Below are 21,897 nucleotides of genomic sequence, written 5' to 3'. Positions count from 1 at the left end.
AGAAGATCCTCATCTGAGCCAATAGCACAAATATTCCACATCTAAACTTCCTTTTTATTGTCAACAGTCGGGGGATATTTTTCTCTTTTAGGAACTCCTTTCTGGTCCCCATTCACGATTTTCGACATGTGAATCATTTAGAATTTTAAAGGGCCTCATTACGAGCTTTGCTGTGCAGGATAAATGCAGTGGTATTACCATAAAAACGCTGCACTCCCGCACCGTCCAACTATGAGTTTGGTGGAAAGTCTGAGGAGTCACCTCCAGCAATGAACTGGAGGTAAATCAGCTAATTTCTGCTAATTTCTGGCAGAATTACTGCAGCAGAATTTGCAGACTCTGAAAAAATTAGGAGTTACTCCGCCACTGCCACTTGTAATCCGGTGGTAATTCCACCGGAGCAAGTGGCGGTAACAGAAATACAGTTTTAATTCTTTTAAATTTTTTTATTATTTTAAACAACACATCAAACTTAACCAACATATAGGACGTTTCCATTACTGCACATCTTGTCTTACAATCACATGTTACGCTTTACAGTCCTCCCCCTCCCGCCCCCTTAACTCGAGCTCCTACTTCAGTGCCTTAAGGTTTGTTGCTTAGGGTTTATCTCCTTTTTTGTTTTCAGGCATATCGTCTTCACTGGATTCGACCTCGGGAAGACCCGACATCGCGGTTACCATTTGCCTCCATGCTACCAGGGGTCCTGTTTCCTCTTCCCCTCCTACTGACTGCTTCATACCAGTCATCGTCTCAGCCTCTGTCCACTTCAGGAGGTCCTTCCACCACACCTCTAGTCTGGGTCTGTTGGCTGCTTTCCAGCCCATAGCTATTCTCCGTTTGGCCAGGATGTGCGCCAGGTCTTTCAGTTTGCTAATGTGTTTTAAATTACGTGGTCTAGCAAATCCCCCCAACATGCATGCCCATACTGATTCCACCTCCAGCTGGATCCCCTTTTGGGCCAGGCACTGTTTAACCTCCTCCCAGAACCTACCCACCTCCGGGCACGCTCAGAACATGTGAATCATCCTGGCATCCACCTCCCTGCACTTGGGGCATTTCTGTGTCCCTGTATTTCCAAACCTGGCAATTTTACTAGGGGTCATGTATGCCCTGTGGGTGATGTATAACTGGATCTGCTGCAGCTGCGCATTCCGGGACACTTTCTTGCAGGGACGTCAATTGGGGGTCGCCAGAGGTCACAAGAGCGACCTCTGCCATTTCCCCAGCGACCTCTGGCATAATTCTGCGACCTCTGGCCTGGACTGGAGCTTGCACTTTTTTATAAATAGTTTGTTACAAACTATTTATAAAAAACAAGCATGCTCCAGGCTCCAGTCCAGGCCAGTGGAAGCAGCATCCAGCATGGCCCACCTGTGCCTTCATGTCAGTTACCCGAGCTATGGTTGCTTAGCAACCATAGCTCGTCCGGGGCTGAGGCAGGAAGAAGGACTCGAGGTGATACACATAGAGTGCATCTGAAGAGCAGCCTGTCATGTCAGCAGCTGCTGCTGCATTGATTGGATGGGGTCGGATGCCATTCATTGCAAGCCAAGCGCGGGAAAGGCCCAGTTAGAGTCAGTGGCGAGAAGTTTGCCAAAGGAGATGAACCAGCCGTCGTCGCCTGCCTGTCTCTGCTCCAGTGCTTGCACCTTTGCTGAATGCCACAATGACAACAAGGTGAGAGGAATCTGCTTGTATGAATTTTAAATTCCAGAGAAACCTGTAATGACAAGAAGCGTGCTCTCGGTGTGGGTTATTTCAGTAAATATTTCAGACACTCCGATGCCCCGTGCTGCACACTGTTGTCCCCCCACCCCCTCCAATGCCCTGTGTCTTTCCTTGATGACCCCCCACCCCATGCGTTGCCCCGTGCTGTACACTGTTGTCCCCCCACCCCCTCTGATGTCCCGTGTCTTTCCTTGATTTCCCCCACCCCCTCTGTTGCCCCATGCTGTACACTGTTGTCCCCCACCCCCTCTGATGCCCTGTGACGTTCCTTGATGTCCCCCCACCCCCTCCGTTGCCCCGTGTCATTCCTTGATGTCCCCCCACCCCCCTCCGTTGCCCCATGCTGTACACTGTTGTCCCCCCACCCCTCCGATTCCAAGTGTCTTTCCTTGGTGTCCTTCCACCCCCACTGTTGCCCCGTGCTGTACACTGTTGTCCCCCCGCCCCCTCCGATGCCCCATGTCGTTCTTTGTTGCCCCCACCCCCTCTGATGCCCTGTGTTGTTCCTTGATGTACCCCCACCCTCTCTGTTGCCCCGTGCTGTACACTGTTGTCCTCCCACCCCCTCCGATGTCCCGTGTCTTTCCTTGATTCCCCCCCCACCCCCTCTGTTGCCCCGTGCTGTACACTATTGTCCCCCCACCCTCTCCGATAACCTGTGTCTATCCTTGATGTCCCCTCATGCCCTCTGTTGCCCCGTGCTGTGCACTGTTGTCCCCCCACCCCCTCCAATGCCCTGTGTCATTCCTTGATTTCCCCCCACCCCCTCCGTTGCCCTGTGCTATACACTCTTATCCCCCCACCCCCTCCGATGCCCTGTGTCGTTCCTTGATCTCCCCCCACCCCCTCTGTTGCCCCGTGTCGTTCCATGATGTCCCCCTACCCCCTCCATTGCCCCATGCTGTACACTGTTGTCCCCCCCACCCCTCTGATGCCTAGTGTCTTTCCTTGGTGTCCCTCCACCCCCTCCGTTGCCCCGCGCTGTACACTGTTGTCCCCCCACTCCCTCTGATGCCCCATGTCGTTCCTTGTTGCCCCCACCCCCTCTGATGCCCTGTGTCGTTCCTTGATGTCTCCCCACCCCCTCTGTTGCCCGGTGCTGTACACTGTTGTCCCCCAGCCCCTCTCATGACCTTTGTCGTTCCTTGTTACCCTCACCCCCTTCAATGACCCATGTCTTTTCTTGATGTCACCCACCCCCTCCGTTGCCCTGTGCTGTACACTGTTGTCCCCCCACCCCCTCCGATGTCCTGTGTCTTTCCTTGATTTCCCCCACCCCCTCTGCTGCCCTGTGCTGTACACTGTTGTCCCCCCACCCCCTCTGATGACCCGTGTCTATCCTTGATGTCCCCCCATGCCCTCCATTGCCCCGTGCTGTGCACTTTTGTCCCCCCACCCCTTCCGATGCCCCGTGTCATTCCTTGATCTCCGCACACCCCCTCTGATGCCCTGTGTCGTTCCTTGATGTCCCCCCACCCCCTCTGTTGCCCGGTGTCATTCCTTGATGTTCCCCCAACCCCTTGGTTGCCCTATGCTGTGTACACTGTTGTCCCCCCACGCCCTCTGATGCCCTGTGTCGTTCCTTGTTGCCCCCCCCCTCCAATACCCTGTGTCGTTCCTTGATGTCCCACCCCTCGTTCTTGCTCCGGCTCCGCAGATCACTGCAGCCTCTCCAGTAGTAGCTTCTTTTAATTATCCGACCCATCCGAGGCCGAGAGTGTGTGCCACCAGCAAGTCTTTGTATTTGCCTTTGGGCTGGCTGCCCTAGCCCTGCATGCTGCTCCTGCTTACCTGGCGTTGCTGTCTCTCTGTCGTGTCAGGTCCTCCTGGCAACGCCTCCTTTTGCACCAGGCTGTGTGTGGCTGTGCAGCCAGTGCTGTGTGACCGACTGACCTCAGTCACTGCACTGTCAGACCCTGAGTCTGACCTGACTGCACTTTAATTAAAAATTATGTGCACAGGCTGCGGCATGCCTGCCTTTTAGGTGACATTCTCATCAGGGAATGTGTAATAAACAAAGATAGATATGCAGATTCTTTGTCACAAACTTACTTATTCTTGTATTAAATGTGTGTCATATATTGATATTGTAACCATATGTTTCTTAGTGTACTGATGGATATTGCCTTAGGATGTCACTTCCCGCGATGCCACTTGAGGGTGGGGTCAAATGACATCACTTCCTGTGATGTCACTTGGGCAGGGTCAAATGACATCACTTCCGCGACCCCTGGCATTTTGGTGAAATTACATCCCTGCTTTCTTGTGGTACCTCTGGGCTCTTTCCCATTGCCCATCCTGCATATGTTCTCCCACCTCCTCCTCCCACTCCTGCCTCAACTGGAGCAGCTTCTTGCCCACTCTGGATATCAGTAGTTCGTATATTCGGCATATTTTGTGCCCGCCCTTGAGATATCATACATCGTCTCAATGACTCACATCGGGTTGTTCTGTTAATACTGCCGCAGGCCACTTTCCTCCCACTCGTTTGATTATTCTGGTATATGTAATGTGTTGTCCTGGGTGTACCCCGGTGTCTTCCATTATCTGTTGAAAATCTAGTGCTTCCCCTTCCTGTCATATGTCCCCGAGGGTCACCAGGCCCATCGGTTCCCAGAATACAGATCCCTCTTATCATTTGCGTGTCCTCGCTGCATAGTGCTACCAGGGGTACGTGCGGAGAGCACGGGGTCGGGTTTCCCAGCACTTGGCATGCTTTGTGCCATGTTTTCCAGCCCAGTTCCAGCAATCTCGCACGTCCCTGCATCTCTGCTTTAGGCAGCCATATTAGCTCCCTTAGAAAAAATAGAGTGCAGTCCCTGCTTAGCAATCTTGCTTCTGCTGTCTCTTCTTCCGATCTGGCCATGTACTGAAGCTGTCCTGCCAGGTGATATATCTCGAAATTTGGCAGGTTTATGCCCCCTCTATCATACAGGTTCTGCAGCCTCCATAGGGCTACTCTGTTTCTGGAATTATGCCATATGAAGCCCTGCATAGGCTCTGGATTTTCGTGAAAAAGCGTTTGGGGAGCATGTATGGAATGTTCGTAAAAAAGTGTAACAGCCTGGGCAGAACCACCATCTTAAGCAAGGCCGCCCTGCCCACCATGGCCAGGGGGAGTTTCGGCCAAAACCCCATGCTATTCTTGATGCCCTCCACGGCCTTTTCCGTGTTATATTTGTATTCATCTGCAGCCTTATGATATATATCGATCCCCAAGTATCTAAATGTTTTAGTCTGCCAGGGTATTTGCAAGACAGGTAGGTCTCCCGGTGGGGTCCCTTTATATCTTCCCAGAGGAAACATGCTGGATTTTTTAGGGTTTACTGCTATGCCCGAAAGGTTTGCATAGTTTTTCATCACTTCTAGGACATACTGCAAGTTTTCCTCTGGGAAGCGCAGATATGTTATGTTATGTTATTTTGCATTTATATAGCGCCTTATATACCATTGGTATGGTCTGAAGGCTCTGGTAGATTGAAAGTCCTTGGGAACCGAAGTTCAGATCAGTAGAGAGAGTAGGGAGAGTCAAAAGGTGCGTGTGCGCACCAGGTATGTGTGCAGCTCGTGTGCTATTCGTGTAATAGCTGCTTCATAGCGGTAGGTGTGGTGGTTGAGAGATCTGGAGAATGTGTTTGTTCTGGCAGGATTTATCCAGAACGGATGTGGTTGCGTTAGGCCTGAGGAGAATGCCTGGCTGGGGGGTGTGAAACCAGCAGTGTTTACTTAGAATGATGTGGAGTGAGCGGCGGATGTTGGTATATTGGTTTGAGAATAGTTATACCGAATGGTGTCATAGTATCTCTGTGTTCTAGTTGACTGGTGATGTAAAGGAGAGAGTAAGCGTGGCGGTGTGATATGATGGGACATATGCTCTTTCAAACGTTCTCTGCATTCCAAACCATACTATATACGTTACGCAATTCTATGCACTCCAGTCCGTTCCGCGCAACCTCATCCATTTCATGCATCCCAGTCTGGTCTTTACACTCTGGTCTGCTCCACATACACATGCATTCCAGCCCGCCCCGCGTTTTCTAGTCTGCCCCGCGCGTTCCAGTCCACCCCGCGCATGCACTCTTGTCCGCCCCACGCATGCACTCTTGTCCGCCCCACGCATGCACTCTTGGCTGCCACACGCATGCACTCTTGGCTGCCACACACATACACTTTTGTCTGCCCCACGCATGCACTCTTGTCTGCCCCACGCAGGCACTCTTGTCGGCCCCCACGCTCTACGCATTCAGCGGCTCTACGTACTCATCCATTCTACGCACTCATCAGTATTGGATGTCATCTGTGCTCATTCTTTCTATGTACTCGTCCGCTCTATGCAATATGTCCGTTCGCTCTGGGCACTCGTTCGTTCCAGGCACTCATTCGCTCCAGGTACCCATCAGCTTTATTCCCATACGTATACTATGCATTCACCTGTTTTACGCACTCACCCTCTTTACACACTCACCCCCTCTACGCACTCACCCCTCTACGCACTCACCCCCTCTACGCACTCACCCCCTCTATGCACTCATCGCCTCTACGCAGATATAGCAACATATCGTCAGCGTACAGTGATATCAGTTGTAGTCCCCCCTTCGTGTGGATGCCTATCTCCCATATTGTTGTCTAAGGCAGATTGCTAATGGTTCTAATGCCAGTATGTATAGCATGGGGGACCAGGGGAAGCCCTGCCTTGTGCCTCTGCTAAGTTGCCATTTGTCAGAGATTATCATGCCCGTTTTGACCCTAGCTACTGGGGAGCTGTATACCATCTTCACCCACCTCAGATACCTCGGACCGATCCCGTATTCTTTTAGGGCCGCCATCATCCAAGGCCACCTCACGGAGTCGAAGGCTTTTATTGCATCCAGCGAGACTATTGCCATTTCACCAAGCTCGCTCTCTGTCTGTTCTATTATATGGTGGAGTCTCCTATGGTTATCGGTTATGTTCCTTCCTGGGACATATCCGGTTTGATCAGGGTGTATGAGTTTATTTATTACCCTTTTTAGCCTATTCGCCAGCACTGCCATAAGGATTTTGCTGTCCTGGTTTAACATGGATAGGGGTCTGTATGACCCGCAGTCTGTGCTTGGCTTACAGGGTTTCAGAAGCGGAACAATCACCGCTTCTCTCAGGGATTCTGGCAGCCTTCCCCTTTCGAACGCCTCATTCAGCATGGTCAGCAGGGAGGGAAGTACTTCCTGCCTATAAGTTTTATAAAATTTACTGGAGTAACGGAAATACAGTTTGGTGGTATCTGGGCCTGTGCTGATTGTTGGAGCCTGCATGCCATTTTGTATTCTAGTATCAGAAAGCGTATTTCTGTTCTCTCTTGTTTCCTCCTCTTACAAAAGCTCGAGCAAGTATTATCACCTGAAGACACGCCTCCAAAGCGCCCCACAGACTCTCATGCTATTTTCATCTTGATTCAAGAATTGCATTGTGTTATTTGATATCTATGTTGTTTAGAACAGTGTAGCATTTGTAGTTTGGATTAATGTTGAATGATCATTTATTACCAAATGTTCGCGCCTTGAAACACTTGTGTATAGGCACGTTATAAATGCCATATCACATCGTATAAAATGTTGGGTTTATCACATGTTTATGATTGTTTTTCTTGTTTTACGTTATATATTTACTCTACTGCTTTATTGTAGCCATGTAGTGACAACATTGCAGTTTTATGATAGAGTCAAACTGTTCACATCTATGTTTCTGAATAACCTAGAAAGTGATGTAGGATTGTGATTCTATTTAAGATAAAACACCATTTAACTGGAAAAACCAAATTAATACCCATTATTCTCTTGTATAACTGCTCCAACCAGTTCTCACACATTAATTCACTCATATGATCAGGTATATTCCAACTCATGTAAATGTTCACCACATAGTTTTAAGATAAAGAAGTGTGTCACTGATGCAATAACTTTTTTAAATGTAATGATTGGTCAAAGCAGCCCCTCCTTCTGGCATGCATATCCTGTGTAGCCCAACCCCTTTTATGTTCTGTTCTGAGTCTCCTGCACCAGACTCCTTCTCTCCTGCCCCCTATTCACTCTCTAGTCGGCAACTGATTCTTTCATGCACCTGGTTCTATGTCTAAAACCCGCACATTGAGGGCTGCATACGAAAAAGGTAATGGCCCTCATTACGACCCTGGCGGAAAGTGACTGACCTGACCGCCATAGCGTAAATAGCGTTTCCGCCATTGCACGACGGAGCAAAGTGCGGCTAATTCCGACCCATCGTGCACGAGCACTACGCCATGGCGGAAGTGCAAAGTCCGCGATGGCGGAAATGTCCCCAAAACGCCCCTCACCGCCGTCGTACGGCGCCCTAGGTGCAATTCCGCCACCCATCTTAGCGGTCACCGTAATGAGCGGCAATCGGAAAGTATGGTGACCGTAAATATACGGAAACGGAAGTAAAAACATGGTCCCGGAACGGGAAACAGCACGCCGTACACCTATAAAATCAGAATTCCCACACAACCATAAAAAATACTACCCTGAGGCACATCCCAACCCGTCATCCACCCTAGTGAAAGCAATAAAAATAGGAAAAGTAGCGAAAAAAGTGTGCGACCGCAAGCGGCAGGTCCACTTCTCCCGTGAGGAACTCACCGTGCTCACAGAGACCCTCCAGGAGAATGCTGCCGTCGTCTTCTCGACGCAAATGACCAGGACGGCACTTGCGAACAAGAAGGCCATATGGGCCCTGGTGGCACAGCGGGTAAGTGCGGTGGGGACCGCACCCCGCAACCCACAGCAATGCAGAAAGCGATGGGACGACTTGCGGATACGCGTACGGAGCATACTATCCGCCAACCGTAACATTGCCACAGCTACCGGGGGAGGATCGGAATCACCCATCAAGTTGACCCCCTGGGAAGAAATCTGTGCCTCCACCATTGGAATGGAGAGTATAGAGGGAGTCGGAGGGATGGAGAAAGGAGTGCAGACATCCGAAGAATCAGGTAGGTGGGCCAAATAAAACAATGCTAAATCCACAATGTCCAATCATGTGAAGTACCATGTGTCCACATAGTGCAACAGTAACACATGTCCAGGAGAACGTCCACATACATTGGCCTTATAGCGCACTTCAAAACTCACATTAAATACATAAATAATTAAAAATCCTAAAAACACCCTCTACACGTGCAGCAGGCACACCCTAACTGCAGGCTGCAAAACAACTGCATCCTCAATCCACACAAAAATGAAACCACCTCCAAGGCCCCGACCCAAATCACCCTCAGGTACCACCCCAATGCATGTGATACATTGCCATTCCAATTTCCACAGACCCATTAATAACGCTCGCCCTCCTTTACTCCACCACAGGGTCCGATTCAAACGACGAGCTCCAGGACACCCCTACCAGCACACCTGCAAAGAGGGCCAAGACCAACAGCCAAAGACCCTCCACCTCAGCTGCACGGATCAAGACACGGCAGCAGCACAAATCAAGTGGCAGCACACAGGAGGGAACTTCAACAGGCACCCCAGCAGCCAGCATGCCCACAACAGCACCACCACAGGTCCCCCTATTGGATGCCACAGAAGGCACTGCTTCTGGTGGCAGCAGCACCATAGGTGACACTGCATTAATGGCAGCATGCTCCGACACAGAAAACGGGGATGTCGATGTAGGATCCATCCATGACCTGTCTCAATCCCCCTGTTTGTTTCATCCCGTACACCATGAGGATACCACGCAGGGGCACCCACAAGACGACGACTGGCCATCCCCCACAAGCCCTGTGGCAAGGCAACATGAGGTGACCAGCCCCTCTGTGACACCACCGCAAATGGCCATGGCACAGCAGAGGCAACAGTCCCTCGACCAGGTGATCGTGCAACAGCAGCAACTGGCCACGCTCCTCAAGGACCATGCTGATGAATGTGGGGGTACTAAGGCAGCCATAGAAACATCAACTGAGACACTTAGGGCAGAAATGGAGAGAAGTACAGAGACACTAAGGGCACAAATGGAGAGAAGCACCGAGAGCCTGAGGGGGGAACTGCATGCGACGTCCAAAGACGTATGTGCTGAACTTGCCGCTGTGCGCCGTGTGCTCACTGAGCTCTCACAAACCCTTAGGGACATGCATGGACGTGAGCAGGCAGAGACATCATCCGTTGCAAGTTCCGTCCAGGGCAGCCCCCAACATAGATCTGGGAGGAACCTGCGCTCCACAGGCAGGGGTGCCCCTGATACCCGGAGAGGGGGCTTGCAATAGCGTCTGCCCACTGACAATGAGCATCTTTGGACACTGGTGTTCGGGGGGGAGGTAGGAGGGTGGAGGGGGTGTGTTGGGCTCACTTGGGTGGCGGGTCGATGGGGTGTGTAACATAATTTCACATATGCTATAAACAATGCACGATCATCCAATGAGATGTGTGGACATTGATCTTTGTGTACGAGGCCTTTATAGGCGTACAGTCCATATTGTGCATGTTCCAGACACACACAGTGCCACAAGTCCCGTGTCCATGTATCAGCCACCAGGCGTGAGTGCTAGAAGCATGAATCTATGAGAATCTGACGAATGTCACGGCCCTCCTGTGCCTCGCGGACTCCTTGAGGTGCAGCCACATCCCCACCCTCATCATGACCATCTTCAGGTGCTTGCAGTTCTGCGTCAGGGGGCATGGGCACATTTCTACGTACGCACATGTTGTGTAGCATGACACATGCCATGACCATCTTTGCAACCTTCTCATGGCGGTACAGGAGTGCCCCGCCAGACCTGCTGAGGCAGCGAAAACGAGTCTTCAGTAGGCCGAATGCCTGTTCTATGACTACACGGGTACGTGAGTGGGCATGGTTGTAGTCCTCCTCATGCTGGTTCTGTGGGTTCCGGAGTGGTGTAAGGAGCCATATCTTCAGTGGATACCCGGCATCACCTGTATGTGGACAATAAAGGATGTTTGTGGAATGACATTGCTACGTACGCACCCCCCCCCTTCCTGCCAGGTCATTGCCGCATCACATACCCCACATTATCATGCATGAAATGAGACTCACCGAGTAGCCAGGATCTGTTCCCTGCGTGTCGCTCCATGTAGCGTGGTATTGTAGAGTTCCTCAAGACCATAGAATCATGGGTTGATCCAGGAAATCGGGCACAACAATGTGTAATGATCCTGTTGGAGTCACACACCATTTGTACATTTAGAGAATGAAATTGTTTTCGGTTGCGGTACTGGGCCTCCATGGCATGTGGGACGACCAATTCCACATGGGTGCAGTCGATGGCACCAATGCAACCCGGTATGCCGCCAAGTGCATGGAATCCCACTTTTGTGTTCGTAATTTCCTGCTCCGAGCGTGGTAGAGAGATGTAGTCATCTGCGTGCTTCAGGAGGGCATCGAGCACTTGCAATAGTGTCCGTGAGAACACTGGCTGTGAAATGCCATGCAAGTGCCCCACTGTGTGCTGGTAGGTGCCTGTGGCCAGGAAGTGGAGTACAGACACCACCTTCAGTAGGGGTGGGATGGCGGTTGGGCTATCTATCATGCTGACAAGGTCAGCCTGTGTCATGTCCACAATGGCGGTTATGGTGTCCCGGTCCAAACGGTAGAGGGTGTGGATCTGCTCATCCGTGAGGTAGAACGGATGTGCTCAGAGGCGTGGGATTGCGGGCTGCCTGCGTGGTGGTAGTGGCTGTGCTGGCGGGCCTTGCTGGCCCTGCCTTGCCCTCCTCCTCCTCCTGCGTCTCCTCTGTGCGGCCGGTTGTTGTAGTAGTTGGTGTTCGTCTTCTTCTTGAAGTTGGAGTACTTGCAGTGCTATCAGGTCCCCCAGGGCCAACATCGCTAGTCCTGCCGGTAGCATTTTGGAGTGGGTGTGGTTGTGGGAGGGGGTTGGGTGTGCAATTTATGTGTTTTCAGGCTGTATAGCCTCCACCTGTGGTGATTCATTCCACCTGTGCAAGCTGCAATCCCCTTTGGGCGAGCACGTCCCGCACACAACGCTGCAATTCGACGCATGGCATCTTGCTATTACAATCATGTATTTGATCCCGATGGCAGTGAAATATTGGTTCATATGTTCATTCTGCTATGGTCCCATTGTTTCACATACTATCTTTGCAGTCGCGAACAAACTTGTGAAGGGTCAGTGGAATGTAGTACTCGATTAACGGTGGACCCTCATGCAGCACTGTACCGAGGTTCACCGACGGGCGGGGCGTCCCATTTGTGAGTGAAGCCAGTTGCCATTTTCACACACTGCCGCACTACATGGATGAATTTGTGATTTCAAGCGGTCACAGATGCCTTTTCGACGTGATGTTGCAAATGAGGAATTCGAAGGACGGCGCTTTCGGTTTTCAGCTAGCGGCGAGGAGACGCCCACAGGTCTGACTGCAAATATAACGTTCTATTGTTTAATGTCCTTGGGACAGGGGCCATCGCGAGAACGCAATGATTGATATGAATAGTATGGGATGCGCAATAGCGTAGTGGACGATAAGGCAGGACGTTCCCAAATACATGTTACTTCACAACACTGGAATTCTGGCCTGGAGCACAGTGGATTTTGCAGACTGCATTACGCACAGACTCAATGGAAATTTCACATGTTATGTGAGTAAATAATCAGGCGTTTTCATTCCGGGATGAGGGAATGATGTATGGATGCATGGACAGATGATTTAATGGAGAGTTTGCCATGTACAGGGCTTTTTGGAATCTATCCACCTCCCCTGCGCTATGTGATGCAGAGCTGCCATAGTGGGACCATCGTCTATCTGCCCTTGTTGAACCCTCCCTGTCTCGACGCGCCTTCAAACACTTGTGTCTATGCACGTTACTAATCCCATCTAATGGATTCTGTTTTGACAGACGCATGCACACAAACACTCGTTTGTAATAGTGTTTTCACCTCGATTTTTATAGTTATGATTCGCAAGTGATTTTTGGGTGGGAATAATCCTTTTGAGTGGGCTAGCATGCATATGGCTGTGGATTTAGTGTGATCATTGAAGTGAGTAATTCAAATGAAGTTCTGATGCCCATACTATTCTTTATCATTTCATTTGGGTGACAGGTATCTCCTCCCCTTTTGCCGCTGCCATCTGTATGCCACTCCTGCAGATGGCTTTTACTCCCGACACCTGCTGCTTCGTGTTAATCAGTGGAGCACCATTACGATCTTATGGGACGATCGCCAATGGGCCATATGCCCTTACGCAGTACTAGTGGCTAGGAGCAACATATCGACCTTTCAGCTGGACTAGTGCCTACCTAATGGGACGGCCCTGCGGTTCTATGTTGCCTTTTTGAACGTGAATGTAGCCCCTGTGTACCATGAAGGAACAGGGCGTCACACAAGAAGAAGCTGGTCATTTATTGCGGATGCAGCCCACAATAATGAAATATATTTTGGAGTTCATGACCTAATGGCTGTATGGGCTTGGTGATTTTGTTGTGCATTAAATTTCTATTCTGATATTAACCGTGTAGCGTTCTTCTTTGCAAGTAATGTAGCATATTCCTATTTGTGGAGCGATGTATTGTGAGAAGATCTGCATTGGGTTCCGGCTTCTGAGTATAGTTGCGTGGTACTGTACTGGCCGCGTTTGCCTACGAAGCCCAGTGTGGTCAGGGATAGGGGCTACCATTATGACTGTTTTAATGATGTCATGCTCAGGGGCGGGGGATTAGCTTTTGTGTAGCAGATGCCGGTCAGCCAGGTGGATTGGTGGAATGATGATCAGAATATGGATGGTCACAGGTGCCTGTGTTTGCGTGCATTTCTTGGAGGGAGACTGAGGTCATGTCCATTGGAATAGCTTCTGTATTCGTGCCATCTGTGCCCTGCAGCTCCCATTGGCCCCTCTTGAGATGAGCCTGGCTGCTCAGTCACTCTGCCAACTTGTGTGGTACATGCTTATGCTGATGGTTGGTTTGTTTACTGGCAGGAGTACAGGGCTGGTGCAGTCTCACTCAGGATACTGCTTTGAATGTTGCCTTACACTGGTGTCAGTCGATGGGGGGGCCTGTTTTTGTTTGTCTCATATTTCTGTTCATGTTGCTGGACTTGAACCTTCACATGCCTGTGCTGCATCAGTGCGGCAATGGTGCCATGGCAAATATGGATGGCCACTCACAAGGCACTTGGAGCCCCTAGATTCATTTGTTCGTTGGCATGCATGGGTGACTTGTACATTTCACTGGTTGCATTGTGTGACTTCATTACACCTACGAGGAGTTGTGCAATGTGGCCAGGGAGTGGTGTACAGGCACTCAGTAGGGCCGTTTACGGTTGGTTCGCGATGCCGTACTTCTCACCATGGCGGAATGGTACTTTCCGCCATGCTTGATGGCGTTCGGTACATGTCCGCTAGGGTCAGAATTCGCGTACCGTTGCGCCATGGTGGTAATTACGTTTTGGCATGGCGCGCGTGCGTGTACTTGGTGCAGTTAGCGTTGGCGTTCACTACGGTGTCGCTAATGGCATCGTACTTTACGGTGACGGGTCATAATCGCACCGAGCGCTATTCGATGGCGGTATTGCATTTCCGCCATCGTTTTTCGATTTCCGCCAGGGTCGTAATGAGGGCCAATGTGTTTTAGGTTGCTTTGGAACGGCCTTCAAAGTTTGGGAAATGCTGATTTCAGACGGATTTACAGGCCAATCCCCACTTGGGGCTGCTCAGTCACCTCCCCCCACATTCTCCCTACTGCTGTGAATTTCTCCTCTTTGAAGGGGTTCACACACGAACCTCTCTGTTGTTCTGCTTCCCCTCCCTCCATGACACAAACATTTTGCCTCTGCCAAACACACACGCACACTTGCTTTCAGTACCTATGACTTCCTTCTTTCTAGGTTGCTGTGGAAGAGACTGTCAGCCCCTGTGTGCACTCGTGTGCAGCGTGGGCCAGGGGGATGGGCCTCGGTGGTATGCAGGAATTGATGTGCTGCCTTTTTTGCCCACTATCAATAGATTGTGGGCAAATGTCTGTATACCCATGCACTGTCCTGTCTCCTTTAACACTTAGGGGAAGGTGGGCAGAAGCAAGACAGTTGTGGTGGGAGGAACTCAATGGCGGTAGGAGAGGTACGAGGGGGCAGGAGGGAGTCAATCAATAAAGCAATAGTCTGTTAAACACAGCGGAGAGCATTTTGGGTGCCTGCAAGTACAGTGGGGGTCACGCAAGACCGTGGCGGATGGGTGGAGTTAGTTGCTATGCGCTTTGTTGTAGCCATTTAGTAACATCATTGCAGTTTTATGGTAGAGTCAAACTGTTTACATACATGTTTTTTAATAACCTAGAAACTGTAATAGGATTGTGGTTCTATGTAAGAAAAAAACACCATCTAATGGGATAAACCAAGCTTATACCCATTATTCTCTTGTATAAGTGCTCCAACCAGTTCTTGCACATGAATTCACTTCTGAGATCAGGTGAAAAAGTAAGACAACCTGCATATGTGAGAAGTACGTATATTCCAACTCATGTCCACTGCTAGTTTTCAGATAAACAGCTGTGTCACTGATGTAATTACTTTAAAAAATATGTAATAATTGGTCCAAGCAGGTCTCTCACTGACATACATATCATGTGTATCCCAACCCCTTTTATGTTGTGTTCCATGTCTGCTGCACCCAACTCCTTTTCTCCTGCCCCCTATTTGCCCTCTATTCGACAAGTGATTATCTCATGCACCTGGTTCTATGTCTAAAACCCGCCCATTGAGGCTGCTTCCAGAAATTGACACATTTGTTCAGCCTTCAATGGGGGAGATGTTGATTTCATGTGGATTTACCTGGCAAAACCCCTTGGAGCTGCTCAGTCACCCACGCCACTCCCACCTTCTCCCCCGCTGGCGGGACTGACTTCTCATTGAAGAGGTTTCACCCCTCAAACACCTCTTTTGCTCTCCTGACCCTCTCTCAATGCTACACACATTGCACCTCACCAATAAACACAGACACACACACACACACACACACACACACACTGTACACTTACCTGTTTTCGGAACCCACGATTTCCTTCTTCAGACTGCCTGTCAGCCCTGGTGTGCACTCGTGTGCAGCGTCAGGCGGGGCTGAGACTTGGCACTCTGTCAGCAATGATATGCTGTCTTTTCTACCTCAATCAGTAGATCGTGGGCAAAAGTCTATATACCCATGCACCTTCCTGTCTACTTTAACTCTTAGATGGTGGGCAGAAGCAAGCCAATAGGGGTGGAAGAGGATCAATTGGGGTAGGAGAGGGTAAGAGGGGGCAGAAGGGAGTCAATTAATATTGCAATAGAGTTTGTTAAACACATCGGAGAGAATTGGGGGGGGGCCTGACTGTGCAGTGGGGGCAAGGACAGACATTGGAGGATGGTTGGAGTTATTTGCTGTGGCTGAGGAGACTAGGTGAGGAGAAGAGAGAGTTAATGGAGAAAAGATTGAATTAGTGGGGTCAGTGAGTCACCGCGGAGGCTGGGGAATCATTGTCAAGGCAGGAGACACTGGTAGAGAGGCAGGCTAGCCAGCAGGAAAAGGACAATATAATCAGCAGGGAGGCTGGAGAAAAATAGAGGCGGGTAGGAGAGAAACAGGGGCCGGGGGGGTGGGAGGTATCAGAATAGAAATGTTTTTACCAAGAACCCAGTGAGAGTTTTTTTTCATATTTCCTCCATATTCAGTCTTTTGTAGCTACACATACTTGAAATCATTGCAACCTCTAGCTGGCAACCCCTGGAAAATCCTGCGGAGGCAGGCTGATTATTACTAAAGAGAGTAAAGTTGATTGGGATTTATGAGGTTCATAGCCCTACAGATGCAAATATTCTAAAGAAAGTGAATCTATAAAATACATCAATAATGGGGATCGGAATTCAAAGTTTGTAACTGAACCTTCTCTGTCCTGCCAGCTGAGAGGAACTATGATAAAGTGTTGGGCTGCACAATGGTAAATTAGACCGAACAGGGGATTCTGTCTTTGGATGTCATTGGTGACCTTGAGGGTTATTGAGTTTATGGCTATTACATATCCAGGTAGAAAAATGTAATATTTCCAAGTTTCAAAAGCATTTTCTTGTTTTATTTTCTACTGTAGTCGAAGATATGGATTGTTTTTATCTGGATATTGGCCTGCTAATAAAGGATAATTTCAAAGCTTATTGAGCATCATTTGATCATCTGAAGTGTTTACACATTCCCTTCCAAAGACTATCAATTATAATCATACAAAGAAGGATACCATCATCATCATCACCATCGGAAGGTTTATTTTGAGTCCATATCAATAAAACAATATTAAAACCGAGAGTAGTAGCAATATTAACGCAATAATATCAGTAATTCCATCAATGAACACAATCTAAAATATATGCACATACATAATTTCCCACATAAAATAGCCAAAAAACAATCGTTAAAAATCTTTATTGCCTCATAAAACTATAATCCATCAACATTAACTAGTAATTGATATTGGCTACGAATTCAATGTGTTTACAACTTTCGTAAGAGGAACATGCATGAAAAGCTATATGTTATCCCCAGTATACAACTATGTGGTTATAAAATGCATTCAAATGCTTGTTCCACAGGGCCCACATGTTTTCTTTAGATATTTGTCACCCTGCAAAAAATAATATATGCTTCTGGTCACTTGATTTACAGAGCATTAATGGCTTCTTTTGGGTTCTTACACTGCTAGTCCTTACAACAAGCTTAGGTCAACCACTCCTAATACTTGAAAATCACAGGCTTAAGAAGAGGACATCTCAGATGTCTTCTCTCCAAACTAAACAATATAGACAAGTGTCAGAAAAAATCCATGTTCCAATTATGGGTGTTATTCACTATACTCAAATAAAACCTTATATTTGAAACATTTGATTAAAAACAGTTCAATTACATCCATATAATGTTCAGGACAAAAACATGATTTACTTTCCATTTACAATGGGGCTAAAGAGCTCCCCCTATACGTAGTCACACATCCTGTCGTGCCCGCTCTATAAATGGCTTTTTTTTATTATTTATTTATTTATTTATTTTATCATCTTTATTTAATGTTTTCAAATCAAAGAAGAAATGACATTATAGTTGTTAAGTCCTTGAACAATACATGCTTCTCACTGCATATTACTATAAATAGCGTTTGACTGACAGTTTTCCCATGGTTGATCCCATGAATTCTCCATACCAAGTTGTCTGGTGGTCTGTTTGATACAGTTTAAGCATAGCCATGATGAAGCCCAAAGGAAATGTATAAAACATTTGGGAGTGCATTTCTATTATCAAGTAGTCCTGGAGAACGCTGCAACCTCACCCAGTTGTGAAAATGTTTAATGTTCTCTTCATAACTAATACTGAAATGCCCCAACTCCAAACAAAGTAAAAGGTGAGGTGACTTTGGGACAGTCTGATAGCTTTTTAAGAATACGTTCTCACTCAATACAGATGCAGAGGATGCTTTTGGTAGGGTGGAATGGGGTTTCCAATAGACAGAAAATTCGGAAATGGGTACCCCTGCAGCTGTGGTTTCATTGATTTAATATTGTTTGAATGTATCTGCCTCAGTTTTGATTAATAGAGACAAGTCGATACCATGTTCTGTTACAAGGGGTATTTGACAAGGGTCGGCCTTGTCTTCTCTTTTCTTTGCACATTGCCGCGATGAAGCCCAAAGGGTATTTATAACATCTCAGACCTGGAGAACTCCACACCCTCCCACAGGAGGTGCATGGTTTCATGACGCTTTGAGAATTGATAAACAAATGCCTATCTCCAAACATGGAAGTAGATTAGATGCACTTTTGCGAAGGGCTAACTTGATGTTGAGTGTAAGTGATTTGTGCAAATGGTATGCCGTAGCCTGGGCCTTTCTTTGTGTTTCTTACATTCACTCATTCATTTGTCTATTTCAGATTTGCAAAAACAATCCATAAAACTGCAGCACCAAAATCAACAGCAATCCAATCCCGGGTTGAATAAAACCCAATAAAATATAAGATCACAAAGTACTTATCATAAGATACAATAATTAGTTCACATCACAAGCAAAGAAAAAGAGGATCTTCTTTACCCTGTGCTTTGAGAGTAGAATGCAGGTTTAAATGCTCTACTAGAATCTGGTAAATTCATTAATAACATAAAAGCAGGTTTCTAACAATTAAAACTGAAACCGCTTTGTAAGGTTAAAAGATAACAACTCTACAAGTCGTCATATAAAGCACAGAAAAGAACAAACTGTTCCAGTGTTTCTACAGCACCAGAGAGGCAGCAGGAGTCATTTGCATACGTCGTGCCAGCCCAATTGCTGGTCACTGCCCTCACATATAGGACATTTCGTTTGGCTCAAGCGAAAGGTGACTGATGATGAAGATTAGTTACCAAATCAATTTAAGTAGCCCTCCCTGCAGTTGGTGAGAGAGGGAGATATCGTCATACAGATTACTTCAAAAGATACAGATCCTTTCCCTTATTACCACAAAGAGTCAAGAACTTACTTTGTAGCACTTTCAGAGGCACTGGGTGGATTTGTAAAACTACCTTCCAAGCCCACAATTCTGAGAAAATGGCCCTCATTACAACCCAGGCGTGAAGTGGTTAACGGCGCCGTAAAAGGTGGCGGCGCCGTTAAACCCTTAACGCCTGATTACAAGGTCCCTTTGCGGGTGGCACTTTAACGCCTGCTTTTAGCAGGCGTTAAAAAAACCAACCCGCAAAGGGACCTAGGAGCTAATTACGCCACCGTAATTTACGGTGCCGTAATTAGCGCCTTCCCCAGTCCCATTGAGCCCTGTGGGGCAAAAATGGGAATGGGGAAGGGCCATGGTGGCATGGGGAATTACCGCCCCACCAACCTCGGAATGGGGCAGTAATTCCCCATTCCGCCATGGCGGAGTCGGTAGGTTACCGGCATGGACCATGGTGCTATTAGCACCATGGTCCAACACCTGGGTCGTAATGAGGGCCAATGCATATTATATAATAACTATCCAATGTTGTGGTGGTTACCCACTGACAGTATATGGTTTATCAGAAATTTGGTTCATTTATCACCTTGACCCAGCCACAAGGAGAACCAGAAAAGGATAGGTTTTAAGCAGCAGGCTATCTGAATTATGGTGAAGCCCAGTTTCACGATGTCTAATGTAATACACTGTAGTCAGAGGCACTCCCAAAAGACAGGCGAGATAAACAGTCTCCTCAGCTTGGAGCCCGTCCAACTTGCCGTACCACATAGTTCACCACCATAAACTCCTGTAACCACACATCTTCCACTATATATAGTAAGCATGTGGCTTACAGAGAATTTGGCATGGGGCCTCATTACGACCCTGGCGGTAAGGGGTTTACGCCAGCGTTAGCTGCGCCGACCCCTTACCGCCAATTACGAGGTCCCTTAGCACCATGGCGCTTTTAACACCTGCTTTTAGCAGGTGTTAAAATCCATGGCGCTAAGGGACCATGGAGTTAATTACGCCACCGTAATTTACGGTGGCGTAATTAACGCCTTCCCCACTCCCATTATGCCCTATGGGGCAAAAATGGGAATGGGGAAGGGTAAATGGGGATTGGGGACTTACCGCCCCGCCAAGGTCGGAATGGGGCGGTAAGTCCGCCAACCACCATGGCGTAAACGTAGTTTACGCCATGGTGGTAAAGTCACGGCCCAGGCGGTAACTTACCGCCTGGGTCGTAATGAGGCCCATGGTCTTGTTGAATCTAAAGATGCTGCCTGTAACTTGTTTCATTTTTCTCCTTCGAATAAGTGCATTTTCCGAGTTAGCCGGCTGTTAAAAGTTATTTCTACATACAGAAAGCATTGACATACATTTGTTGGCCATCCATACAGATCAATGGATCGTCAAGCCGTTTAGTCATAAAACACATAGCATTTATTGATGTTTGCCTTCAATCCCCTGTGGATCGTAAAATGTATGTATCCCTCAATGAGCGTTTGGGTTTTCTGGCTAAGGCAGCAGGATCATCTGCCCAACTTGGGACAGGCAATAATCTCCCGCCCTCGCACTGTGGTCCATCAGCATCAAGACTCTCTAAAAAGGAAAACAAGTGATTGATATAAAGATTAAAAAGGAGAGATGCAGGTATGCACTCCTGCCTAACCACCTTTTTTTCATTAATGCCGCTCCTCTATTACCCCCTTACCACAGCCAACATGGACCGTAGAGTCTGTGTGTAAGGACTCTAGAACTCTTACAAGTCTTCTAGGGACTCCAGTCTACGTGATTGAAGGCCGAATTAAGATCATACATGCCACGTAGACAGGGGTCCGCAATGGGAAGACATATTAGGCAGAGGTTAACACATTGATTAATGGTGCCCATCCCAAGCCTGAGTGTCGGAAAGAACATTCATCTCCAAGACCCATTCATCAAGACTTTTAAGCAGAACAACCAGAAAGCACCTTTGATGTTTCGTCCGATAGTGTGATTGGGCAGTAGGATTATGGTAATGATTTTGTGCCTTTCTTGTAGATAGGTACAATAGTACCAATTTTGCAGCTCGCATGAACAAAAGGTATAGCAAGAAATTCATTAAAGACTTGTGTAAGAACAGGGTCCCATAGCTCAATACAAGAGTGTTTGTCATTAGCCTTTTCTTTCAACATATCTCATTAGATTGGTTAAGATTTTTTTTCTAAAGCCCAATTGAGGTCTTTGAAATCAAGAAACAGTTATCAGCAAGATAAAAACTGTCAAATCGTGAGCATGGTGCCCTGTTTCTCTGTTTTCCTGTAGCCCGAGACCATCTGTTGAAAAGCAAGCAACCACAGTATCCTGCACCTAACTTTGTCAGCATGTAGGTGGATGGACCATAGAAAACACTTATAATATTCAGAGCTCTGTCAGCCCATTCACTGCCTCCTGGATTGAGCCTGTGACTCAATCTCACGTGACCGGAAAGAGAGCTTTCCAGCAGAATGACCCTTCTTGATGAAGGATCATGAAGCCCAGTGGGCCTATTTGTTATCCTATGACAAGTGCACCAAGACCGTCCAGTGGGCTTATCCCACCATCAGCAAGTCAGAGTGAAGAATAGGTGACTGCAGGGCCGCTGCGCCCATGCACCATCATAAAATGGCATCAGTCAGGCCGAAGACCCATTGTCATATCTGCAGCCATGCCAGCACAGTTCCTGCATCCCATGTCCAGCTTTGGGCATT

Source organism: Ambystoma mexicanum, chromosome 8 (assembly GCF_040938575.1).
Source record: "Ambystoma mexicanum isolate Mex_15411 chromosome 8, UKY_AmexF1_1, whole genome shotgun sequence".
In the NCBI taxonomy this organism is placed as follows: Eukaryota; Metazoa; Chordata; class Amphibia; order Caudata; family Ambystomatidae; genus Ambystoma; species Ambystoma mexicanum.
This window is presented reverse-complemented; position numbering follows the sequence as displayed.